The sequence below is a fragment of the Delphinus delphis genome, chromosome 17 (genome assembly GCF_949987515.2).
Source record: "Delphinus delphis chromosome 17, mDelDel1.2, whole genome shotgun sequence".
NCBI lineage: Eukaryota > Metazoa > Chordata > Mammalia > Artiodactyla > Delphinidae > Delphinus > Delphinus delphis.
This window is the reverse complement of record NC_082699.1, coordinates 37,115,794-37,126,060: the sequence shown is the minus strand read 5'-3', so window position 1 is coordinate 37,126,060 and position 10,267 is coordinate 37,115,794. Positions and strand designations below refer to the sequence as shown.

The following is a 10,267-nucleotide window of genomic DNA, read 5'->3' as shown; positions in this document are numbered from 1 at the left end:
AATTAACTCACTAAAGGAAAATGTTACATACTAAAAAGCAAAATGTTTAAATGATTTGGGGTTTCATTCACTGACCATAAAACAAAAAATGAAAACATAGAGTTAGTGATAAGAAAGTCTAAATTCTGGACTTGTTTTGTGAGGATCTCCTGTCCTTGTTCTTACGTCCTTCCAAATAAAGTTCAACATCCAGATCTTGATTGAACGTTTCTGGATCCTCGAGGGTCCAGAAGCCAACCCATTCAACAAAAATAAGGTCTTCCCAAACACTCCTGAAACTTAACTTTAGCCTGGTTTGACTCAGGTTTAACTTTCAGTCATTTGTTTCCTTGTAACTTTAGCATGCTGCAAAACAAAATTGAAATGTCAATAAAAAACATACATTGTCAAATACATTGGAACATTAAAAAGGTCACAGGGGAGAATTTGACAACTAGTGATGAAGTTAAATTTGAAGTACATAAGTACATACAATTGGCTGATGTAAGTATAATTTACTTGTCAATGTAACAGTCCTTAAAAAGATCACAAAATCAGGAGGTTATAAACTATTACACTAAGGTTGAGTTATAATATTCTTTCTAGACATTAGCAGAGTAAATTGAAATGAACGAAGCAAAGAAATGTACAATGTGGATTAGGGAGAGGGATGGACTGGGAATTTGGGGTTGGTAGATGCAAACTATTACATTTAGAATGGATAAACAACAAGGTCCTACTGTATAGGACAGGGAACTATTTCTAATCTCCTAGGATAAACCATAATGGAAAAGAATATTTTTTAAAACGTCTATGTGTGTAAAACTGAGTCACTTTGCTGTACAGCAGAGATTGGCACAACACTGTAAATCAGTTATACTTCAATTAAAAAAAAGAGAAATGTACGGATGTGAAAAAAAAGATGAAGAAAAAGTAAAATGTAATACACGAAGAATAAGCTAGTTGAAAATATCAAAGCAAAATAGCCAGACTGCAGTGAGAAATGAATTCTTTGGTGTGATGTATCCATTATCTGATTTTGGATTTAAATACAAAGTAAAAATATGAAAAAAGCTTTGACATCATAATGTATTCTCTTTGCAGATATCTGAATTGATTCTTACATGATATGATAAATATCTGTGAATAAAAAACCCACATGGCTTCTAGTTTTATCTCCTCAGCCAGTTATTAACGAATCTTTTCTAAAGTTCAACATTAAATGGATACCAAAAAACCTAGCTTCATTTATTTTACTCTGAATGACATTTAATAACTTTAAAGTTTTTTTAACATGAAGACTTTTCTTATACTTTTGTTTAAATGCTATTTGATTTTACTTTATCTTATTAAACACCCTTAGTACACCCTTAATGTGTCTATGTATTTTTTGCCTTCTTTTTAAGTGATTTATTGAATTGATTTCTTTCTTTTTTTTTTTTTCTTTTTTGTATTGAAATAGAGTTAACTGCCAATCTTATATTAGTTTTGGGTGTACAAAGCTGTGATTCCATACTTTTATAGATTATGAAAAATACAAAGTTATTACTCTATTACTATGTGCTTTACACTATATCCTTCTGACTTATTTATTTTATAACTGATAGGTTGAAATTCTTAGACCCTTCACCGATTTCACACATCTGCTCACCCATTACCCTCTGGCAACTACTAGATTTTTCTCTGTGTCTGTGAATCTCTTTCTGTTTTATTATATTTGTTTGTTTTGTTTTTTAATTTCCACATATAAATGAAAACATACAGTATTTGTCTTTCTCTGTGTGACTTATTTCACATAAATAAGGCCCTTTAGGCCCATCCGTGTTGTCAAAAATGGTAAACTTTCATTATTTTTTATGGCTAATAGTAACCACATCTTCTTTATTTATTCATCTGTCAATGGACACTTAGGTTGCATCCATATTGTAGCTATTGTATTGAATAAATATTGCTAAAATGAACATAGGAGTGCATTATCTTTTCAAATTAGTGTTTTCATTTTTCAGATAAATACCCAGGAGTGGAATTCCTGGTTTGTATGGCAGTTCTATTTCTTTGTTTGTTTCAACTGTCACTTTATTGCAAGATGGTTGAATTAATTAAAAATTTAAACTATAACTTGATAATCTTTAGTCCAGTACCAAATTTTATTCAAAGCAAACTGCTTATTCAGAAGTGATCATGGAACAATTCAATGCAGAGCAAGAAGGATGAGAGAAACATCTTACTGGCCAATAGACTGTTTTATTTCTCGCATTATATGAAACTCAAACTTTTCATTTTTAAGAAAGATCAACTCTAACTTCAGTAGACAGCGATATACAAAGATTCTGTCACACAGGCTAGTTTCCATTTAGTCAGTCAACTATTTCTAGCTCTCTCAGTTGGGATAGATGCATTTACAGAACTGGCTGTGCTTTAGCCTTCTTTGCGAGCAGCTTTAGATGTGCAATGAACTTGTCAATTGTCTCCTTCTCCTCCTGTGCATAGATGCTCTGCACCACATGCTTCTCCACCCAGTCTATCATGTGATCTTGTTCCTTTTGATGCATCATATTCTGCACAGAGATATGATAGTCCAGGCGATTCTTTATCTCCTTGTATACTCTATGCAACCGTTCCCATTAAGTAACCTCCAAGGCCATAGCAATGTTATTCCTTTGGACATCAAAAAGGTAATGGAGCTTTTGAACCAGTGTCTACTCTGACTTCTTCAGATCAATTGCATCCTGGATTTGTTTGATGGAAGACTGTTTTGCCTCTTCCAGTTGGGCAATTTTTTGCTCATTGAGTTTATCAGCAAATTCCCCAATAGAGGCACCATATTTTTTAACTACATAGACAAGCAATCCTATTGTTGATATGGTTGAGAAAGTCTCTGGAGTTATCACGTATATTTCTTTGGAGAGTAAATATAAGATAAGCCCAGTTCTGAGCACATAGGTTACTGTTACACCAGTTTCAGGATAAAGGAACTGGAAGAACTCCTCAGGGATCAGCCCAAAATGAACTTTTTCTCCATATTCAGGAAGAGGTGGTACAGAGGCAAGACTTGGTGGCCCTGTATGAAAGATCCTTGTTGCCTGTAATACCCCTGGACTGAGGAGGGCTGCACTCTTCAGAGAGGGGCCTGCTGCAGTGGCAGCAGAAAGTACCACCAGGTAGCATCTACACAGCAGCAGTCTTGGTGCCCCAGTAACAGTTCTATTATTAATTTTTGAGGAAACTCCATAATGTTTTCACAATTGAGTATGATGTTAGCTGTAGGGTTGTCATAAATGGACTTTATTATATTGATGTATGTTCCCTCTATACAATTTTTGTTGAGAGTTTTTTTTTTTTATCATGAAGGGATGTTGAATTTTATCAAATGCTTTTTCTGCATTTATTTAGATGATCATGTGATTTTTATCCTTTGTTTTGTTAATATGGTGTATTGCATTGATTGATTTGTGGATATTGCACCATCCTTGCATCTCTGAAATAAATCCCACTTGGTGACATATGAATCTTTTAATGTATTGTTGAATTTGGTTTGCTAATATTTTGTTGAAAATGTTTGCATCTATGTTCATCAGGGATACTGGCCTGTGATTTCTTTCTTTTTTTTTTTTTTTTTTGGTAGGGTCTTTGGTTTTATTATCAAGGTAATGCTGGATTTGTAGAATGAGTTTGGGACTTCCGTGGTGGTGCAGTGGTTAAGAATCCATCTGCCAGTGCAGGGGACATGGCTTTGAGCCCTGGTCCTGGAAGATCCCACATGCTGTGGAGCAACTAAGCCTATGTGCCACAACTACAGAGCCTCCACTCTAGAGCCCATGAACCATAACTACTGAGCCTGTGTGCCACAAATACTGAAGACAGTGGTCCTAGCACCCTTGCTCCACAATAAGAGAAGCCACATGATGAGAAGCCCTCACACCACAACAAAGAGTAGCCCCCACTCGCCACAACTAGAGAAAGCCCCTGTGCAGCAACAAAGAACCAAAGCAGCCAAAATATAAATAAATAAAGAAAAGAAAATTTAAAAATATATATTATTTTAAAAATTATATGTTTAAAAAAAAAGAATGAGTTGGAAGTGTTCCCTCCTCTTCAATTTTTTAGAATTAGGTTGAGAAAAATATGTGTTAACTCTTCTCTTTAAATGTTTGGTAGATCTCCTGTGAAGCCATCTGGTTCTGAACTTTGGTTTATTGGGAATTTTTTGATTACTGATTCAATTTCAATACTAGATTTTCTATTTTTTCCTGATTCAGTTATGGAAGATTGTATGTTTCTAGAAATGTATCCATTTCTTCTAGGTTGTCCAATTCAATGGCATATAACTGTTGGTAGTATTTTCTTATGACTGTATTTCTGTGACATCAGTTGTAACTCCTCTTTCATTTCTAATTTTCTTTGCATTCTCTTTTTTTTTCTTGATATGAATCTGACTAAAGATTCATCAATTTTGTTTACCTTTTCAAAGAATCGGCTGTTAGTTTCATTGGCCTTTTCTATTGTTTTTGGTCTCTATTTTATTTATTTCCACTCTGATCTCTATTATTTCCTTTCTTCTACTAACTTTGGGCTTTGTTTTTTGTTTGTTTGTCTTTTTCTAATTTCTTTAAGTGTAAATTTAAGTTGTTTATTTGAGATTTTTTTCTTGTTTCTTGAAGTAGGCTTGTATAGCTACAAACTTCCTTATTAAAATTGCTTTTGCTGTATCCTATAGATTTTGGAAAGTTGTGTTTCTATTTTCATTCATCTCAAGGTATTTTTGATTTTCTCTTTTATTTCTTCATTGACCCATTTGTTTTTTAGTAGCATGCTGTTTAGTCTCCAAGTGTTTGAGGTTTTTGCCAGTTTTCTTCCTGATATTGATTTCTACTTTCATAACATTGTTTTTGGAAAAGATGCTTGATATGATTTTAATCTTCTTAAATTTATTGAGACTTGTTTTGTGGCCTAACATGTGATCTGTCCTGGAGTATCTTCCATGTGTGCTTGAATAGAATGCATGTTCTGCTGTTTTGGGTGGAATGTTCTGTAGATGTCTATTAAGTCCATCCGATCTAATGTGTCACTTAAGGTCAATGTTTCCTTATTGAGTTTCTGTCTGCATGATTTATCCATTTTTGTAAGTGGAGTATTAAAGTCTCCTGTTATTATTACATACTTTCAATTTCTCCCTTTATGTCTGTTAATATTTGCTTTATGTATTTAGATGTTCCTGTATTATGTCCATATATGTTTACAAATGCTATATCCTCTTTATGGATTGACCTCTTTATCATGATGTAATGCCCTTTTGTCTTTTGTTATAGCCTTTGTTTTAAAGTTTACATTGTCTGATAGGAGTATTGCTACCCCAGCTAGCTTTCTTTTAATTTCCATTTACATACAATATCTTTTTATATCCCCTCACTTTCAGTCCATGTGTCTGTTTAGCTCTTAAGTGAGTCTCTCGTAGGCAGCATATAGATGGGTCTTCTTTTTTATCCATTCAGCTACCCTGTGTCATTGATTGGGGCATTTAGTCCATTTACATTTAAAGTGATTATCGAAAAGTGTGTATTTATTGACCTTTTGTTACTTGTTTTCTGATTGTTTTTGCAGTTCTTCTCTGTTCTTTTCTTCTCTTTTTAACCTCTTCCCTTGTGATTTGATGATTTTCTTTAATGTCATGTTTGGGCTCCTTTCTCTTTTTGTGTGTATATGTATTGTAGGTTTTTGGGTTTTTGTTACCATGAGGTATGTTTATATCTATATGTAGATTTTAAAAATATATATATGCATATGTAAATATATATATATATATTTAAGCCAATAGTTGTTTAAATTCAACACATTCTAAATGCTCTACATTTTTTACTCCCCCATCCAACTTTTATGTTTTTATATCATATTTTACATCTTCTTATGTATCCCGTAACTGCTTACTGCAGTTATAGTGATTTTATGACTTTTGTCTTTTAATCTTCCTACTAGCTTTTTATGTGGTTCATCTACTGCCTTTGCTATATATTTGCTTTTACCGACAAGATATTTTTCCTTTGCATATAAACATATTTCTTATTATGGCCTATTATTTTCCACTTAAAGAAGATTCTTTAACATTTCTTGTAAGGCCAGTTTAGTAGTGATGAACTCTTAGTTTTTCTTGTCTGGGAAACTCTTATCTCTCTTTAATTCTGAATGATAACCTTGCCTGAATGATATCCTGGTTGTAGGTATTTTTCCTTTCAGTATTTTAACTATATCATGCCATTCCCTTTTGGCCAGCAAAGTTTCTGCTGAAAAATCAGCTGATTGCCTTAAGGAGTTCCTTTGTATGTGACTCTTTGTTTTTCTCTTGCTGCCTTTAAAATTCTCTCTTTAACTTTAAATTTTTCCATTTAAATTATGATATGTCTTGGTGTGGATGTCTTTGGGTTCATCTTGTTTGGGACTCTCTGTGCTTCCTGGACCTGGATGTCTGTTTCCTAGTGCAGGTTAGGGAAATTGTTCACCATTAAGTCATCTTATATATTTTCTTCCCCTTTCTCTCTCTCTTCTCTTTCTGGAACTACTGTAATGTGAATGTTAATATTCTTGATGTTGTCCCTAAAGTCCCTTAAACTATCCTCATTTTTTCAAATTTTCTTTGTACTGTTCTGATTGGGTGATTTCTGCTATTCTCTCTTCCAGGCTGCTTATGCATTTTTCTGTATCATTTAATCTGCTGTTGATTACCACTAACCTATTTTTCATTTTACTTATTGTATTTTTCAACTTTGATAAGTACTTTTTAAAAATTTTTCTGTTGAAATTCTCACTGTGTTCCTCAATTCTTCTTCCAAGTCAGTGAATATTTTTGTAGCAGTTTCTTTGAACTCTTTATCAGGTAAATTACTTATGTCCATATCATTAGTCCCCCCTGCCCCCCCCCCAGGGGATTTATCTTGCTCTTTCACTTGGAACATATTCCTGTTTTCTAATTTTGTTTGACTTTTTGTGTTTTTCTCTATAAATTAGACAAAACAGTTACCTGTCCCAGTCTTGAAGATGTGTCCTTGTGTAGGAGCATTGCTATGTACACTGAGTGTGTCTGGTGGCTTTAGAAAGAGTGCTGGAGCTAAAGCAAGCCCCAGCTGAGGCCTTTTCTGGTGCATGCCAAGGCCACCACCTTGGTGTGTCTGGGGAAGAGATCTGGAGCTGGAGGGGTTAAAGCCAAAGCCTGGCACAGGCTGGGGTTTCTCCTGGGGTGCACCCAGGGTTGCTGCCTTGATGGAAGGTGACTAGAGCCAAAGCCCAGCACCAGCTGGGGCTTTTCCCAGAGTGTGCTGGGAGCCACTACTTTGGCAGTGGTGTTGGAGCCAGAGCCTAGTGTGGGCTGGGGTGCATGCTGGAATAGCCATGGAAGGCTGGCTAGAGTGTCAAGCACTTTTCAATCTGATTCCTGTGTGCTGGGACTCAGAGCAAGTAAATTTGTGTGTGTGCCCTTTAAGAGTAGATTCTTAGTTTTCTACAGTCCTCTGGCTCTCCTGGTCCTAAGCCCTGCTGGTTTTCAAAACCATTTAGAGGGGAGTTGTCTTTCATGTACTGATCTCAGGGCTAGGGTGCCCATAGTGGACTCTAACCTCTCACTCCTTAGGGAGGACCTCCAAGTTTGAGATATCTCCTTTCACTTTGTGTTGCCTACTGGGGGTATGGGTCTTGACTAAATTCCTTCTCTTCCCCTCTTACCTGTCTCAGTGTTTATATATATATATATATATATATATCCTTAATTGTAGAATAGCCATTCTGCTAGTCTTTAGATCATTCTCAGAGAGACTTTTTATATACTTACTTGTAGTTTTGATGTGTCAAAACTAGGAGGAGGTGAGCTCACAGTCTTCCTTCTCTACCATCTTGATCCTGCCTCAGTGTGTCTATGTTGAAATGCTAGGAGGACTACTTAATTACTTTATTAAGCTCCTTTTCTCAGAAAAAAAGTCCTATTACATTGTATTTAGTTTCCCACTGTAAATTTGTCCCCAAATTCTCTCTTTCCTAGTATTTACATTCTAGTATGTAAGACACAGGATACAAAGTTATTTTTCAACATTTTGAGTTTGTCCTGTTCTAAACATGTAAAATAATGAGAGAACTTCATATCCCAACTACTTACCCAAGGAATACCCAAGATTTTGTTTCATCTGTTTGTTCAGCTATTGCTTTCATTGAGCCCTATCAGTTGTTTGGTTACCTGAAATCCTCTTACCAGCAACCTTATGACTTGATTGCTTGGTCAATCCCCTGAGTAAATTTAGGTGTATCGCCCAATGAGAAAATGATGCCTCCCTCATTCTCACCTAACAAAAGAAGGATTTATGCCAGTCCAAGTTATTGTAAATTGAGACAGGGTATAAAAAACCTGAAGTGATTCTAGCACCTAGAGATGGGCTATCTGTCTTACCTTGAAGCCCTGAAACTTCTGAGTATTTTGCTTAGCTACAGAGGTTGTGGTCAGCACCATGGACTGTAGGCTGCTAATAACCCATATAATTTTTTTGCATATACAAATTACAGTCATTTGTAGAGTATTATAAAAATATTTTATTCTTTATGTTTAAAAACCTATAAATGTATTGTTTGTTAGTATAAATATTTTATTATGAATTTGTTTTTTATGTTCAGCCTTTATATCCTGGAATCACTACAGCATAAACTATTATATAAACTCAGCTATATGGATCAACTATCCTTACCCAACTACTTGAAAATATCTAATGTACTGATGAATTTTATTTTAGGCTTTTTCAAAACAGATTCAAATGTTATTTTCTACCTTTGCCAGTCTTTGGACATTTTAGCATTACTGCTTTACAAGAATCGCCTTCATCTTAAATAGCTATAAATTATTAGCCTATTAATTGGATGTGATAAAGAACTTCCATTAGTTAAAAATATAAATCTTATTGACACAGGGACACAAGAATTATTCATTTGAATATTGCCAACTATTACCCTTCACACATACATCAGAAAGCTGTGTTCTCACTCTCTAATTTAAATGCAATTGATAATTAAAATGTAATCTTAAAGTGTGACCAGAATTTATATTTCTGTAAATTATTTAAGTCACAAACATCAGAGGACTATATAACTAAAATGGCATATATTTCACGCATTATGAATACAAATTTATTTTTCCAGGTATCAGCAGAAAAAAAGCAAATATGTACTTTATACAGATGTAAATTAAAATCTAGCAATCCTTTCACCAAAGGACATGTCCGCAGGATATTTCAAATCATGAAGTGTGTGGGTACACTCATTAACTCATGGGAATTAACCATCTGGCACATGATATCCCCACTGGTTTGAAAGAAAAATAGGTCTTTTTAAACAAAACGCTCTCCATTCAGTATGCAGAACAGTCATCAATAGAATACTCACTGTTGGGTTGAAACACAAGGAAATAAGATCTGGGGCATAGAACAAGTCATCCTTAAAAAGTTATTAGAATCTCAGTGACATTGATAAAAGACCACACAACAACATTTTGCCTAACCAAAGATTTGATGCCAAATAAGACAGCTGTATATGAAATAAAGGTTCTACTCACTACTACCTACAGGAGTTTATATTAACTATAATATAGTTATATTGTAGTTAATATAAACTAACTGCTAACTATATAACTATCTGTGTACTTATACCTATAATAATATCTATATAGCTACTTATATGCCTGTAGTAGGATTCTATAGATTAACATCTGCTCCTTCCACCCATGGACCTAGCTTTGGAAAACTGTGCTCTGCTGATTGAACCTAAAATGTTCCTGTGCTAATAAGCAGTCCAATTTTATTTGAATCTCTCTGGTACTCCACTACCAACCAAAGCAGCAACCTAACTCTTTCTCACCCCAAATAAATGGAATAGGTAGAAATGTTTATAAATGTAAAATAATTTACCCTAAAATTCCCATATTAAGACACAGTGCACTGTAACTCTGAGTAATATGAATTATGGAATTTTATATACACTATTAATTAAAAACCACAAAAATTAAACATTTGCTCTATTACAAAACCAATTCTTATTACTCTATAATAGGGAGTCACAGTAGGGGGATGTCATCATCTGTTTTATAAGCATTACTTGAGTGCCTCCTATGTATTCAAGCTTCCATTTTGAGGCTCAAAGAGAATATAAAAGAAGTAAAATATGTTGCCCAGGAATTTACTATGTAATTAGGGCAGAAACCTACACATATATGAGTCAACTTGGAAAAAATTCTAAGGCTATATGGAAGTTTAAGAGAGTATATATT

At 34.4% G+C, this 10,267-nt stretch overlaps 1 pseudogene; it reads right to left on the bottom strand.

Moving 5' to 3' along the window:
• Window positions 1–2,378: 2,378 nt before the first annotated feature.
• Window positions 2,379–5,649, bottom strand: LOC132440330 (ATP synthase F(0) complex subunit B1, mitochondrial pseudogene; annotated as a pseudogene).
• Window positions 5,650–10,267: the final 4,618 nt, after the last annotated feature.